This window comes from Penaeus monodon, chromosome 10, assembly GCF_015228065.2.
Source record: "Penaeus monodon isolate SGIC_2016 chromosome 10, NSTDA_Pmon_1, whole genome shotgun sequence".
Classification (NCBI taxonomy): Eukaryota; Metazoa; Arthropoda; class Malacostraca; order Decapoda; family Penaeidae; genus Penaeus; species Penaeus monodon.
Window position 1 is genome coordinate 20,175,037 of NC_051395.1, and position 2,500 is coordinate 20,177,536.

Sequence of the window (2,500 nt, forward strand, 5' to 3'; positions counted from 1 at the left end):
AAAAAGAAACGTTCGCTAGTATCCAATAGTGGCTTGTTTACATTCCGGCGAGAGTTCATCCACTGCTGTAAATCAACACATTATTCTCTCGTTTATGTTGCGGTTGGGGAAGAGCGAGGGGAGGTAGAAAGGGGAGAGGGGTTGGGGAGGTAAGACGGAGGGGGTTGATAGGGGTAGTGATAAAGGGGAGAGGAGGTGCGGTGTGGGCCTATGGGATGTGGGAAGGGAAGGGGGAAGGGGATGGAAATGGTAAGAGGGTGTGGGGTGCAGTAGTGGGGTGGGATATAGGGAAGGCAGTTATCACAGTCGGTTTCCAGAGAATCATTTCATCGTTTACATTACGATGAAAAATAGCTACGTCGGTGTAGTCAGTACTTCCGTAAATCTAGTTGAAGAAAGAAGGGAAATTACAGCCTGAAATTGTTTTATCAAGATGCCAATTCCTCTTGGACGCCATTCTATTGCACTCACGCTAAGATTAACTGCGTGGGAAAGGTGTTATGTGTTTGTTTACTGTTGCTAAACATTTGGTGTTTACTGGGTGTTCGATTTATTAAAAAGAAAGAAAAAAAGTACAACAAAAAAGAAGAAAAAAATAAGATGACTGACTAATGAATTGATAAAGGATTAGAAGTGATCTACACATATAAAGATAAACCACCTATCCACATCCATGCTATTAATTTACTTTCTCATCATAATATCACCATCCTTCGCATCGGTGTTGTCATTATTGCTATCATTGCTGTTACCAATGTTACTTTAATTATTGTCAATATCATCGTCATTATTTTCGTCGTGATTATCATCATCTTAATTTCACTTATTCACTCATTTCATTCGTCTGTCTATATCTCCATCCACTTCTCTGTTTAAATGCTTTTAATACACATAAACTGGACTGACGTCAGAGGCCAGGAAGAGGGAGAGAAGGGAAGGAAGGGGCGAAGGTGTTTCCTAGTGTTGGTTGAGCACATAATAACAAGTCTGGTCTGTTCTGATCGATCTCGACTCTGAACAATCTGACTAATTCTCGGAGAGGAATCTAGGGCATCTCGGAGAGCCTGCGGAGTGGACGCTCATCCGCTCTCTATTTGTTTATCTCTCTCCTTCCCTCGCTGTATCTCTGTCTGTGGCTTTCTGTCTCTCTTTCTCTGTCTGTCTTAGTTTTTCTGTCTCTGTCTCAGTTTCTGTTTCTCTCCCTCTCCCTCTCCCTCTCCCTCTCCCTCTCCCTCTCCCTCTCCCTCTCCCTCTCCCTCCCCCTCCCCCTCCCCCTCCCTCCTTCCCCCCCCTCTCTCTCTCTCTCTCTCTCTCTCTCTCTCTCTCTCTCTCTCTCTCTCTCTCTCTCTCTCATCTACTTTTGTATACATGTTTGTATGCAAATGTGTTTTCTATTTTCTATTACATTTCCTCGGTGACACGAACTTCGTGCAGTGGAGATAGGATTGGGCGCTCGGCGGCAAGTTTTCTTTTAATTTCCCTTTTTTGTCATAATGTCTCCGCAGCCTCCATCTTGGGCTCAGATGCGTGCGTGTTCGAGAGACTCTTTCTATATCCGGGACCTTCGCCGGTTCCATGTGTGGGTGACGTCACTACCAACGCTTCTCGGCACACTTCCTTCTCATCTCGGTTCATTTTGAAAGTATTCTTAGTCTTATTCTCTTTTCATAATTTTTTTTTTTTCACTCATATTCTGAGTGAAAAAATCAACAGCGTGGGCCTTTCAATACATTCAATGGTACTTCTTAAATTTTTGTAAAAGAAATATTAATACAAATTGATTACTTCTCAGTGCTGGAAATATCCAGTAATTCCGTCTGCGTTTTTCTTTTGCATCATGCATTTCTTAAATTTTCACTATTCCCATTATACAGTCTGTCTGTCCTCTTGTTCCTTTTCCCCTTACATTTGCTTATTCTCTTTTTACATCTCTGTTTGAGTTTCCACACACTTTCTCCTCCTCTTTTTTTATCCATGTGCCTAAATGAATGTAGGCTAGAAAGGTTTTTTCTCTATTTCTTCTCTTTTTTGTTGTTAGACATGTGCTATGTCCCATTTTAGGCCTACGGAGCTGTCTTTGCTAGTTAGTGTCAGAGGGACAGTCGTTAATACGTTAATGTCTAATCCCGTGTCACACTTGATGTAAGATTTATTGATAATAAATAATTTCCTTTTTTTCTTGTATATTCCACACAGCTGAATCCACCTGAATCTCGTCGTTATTTTTTTCTGTAAGCCTGTCTTCAGCTCCCGACCTGAGAGGGAAGAATCGTTGCTGAGGCATCATCGCGCCGCAATAGATCTCTTCACGCGGCATGCACACGGCCAATCGCTCTCGGAATGTCATTTGTAAAAGAAAATTGGTTTCTCTTCGTTGCGATTGCGAAAATGCAAACACAATTACGTCTCCTTTGACGAGACGCACACGCGCTCCAGGAATTGCTTTACTGCAAGAATAAGGATTACTGGATGTAGAGGATGCGGGATGACTTTGCACAAA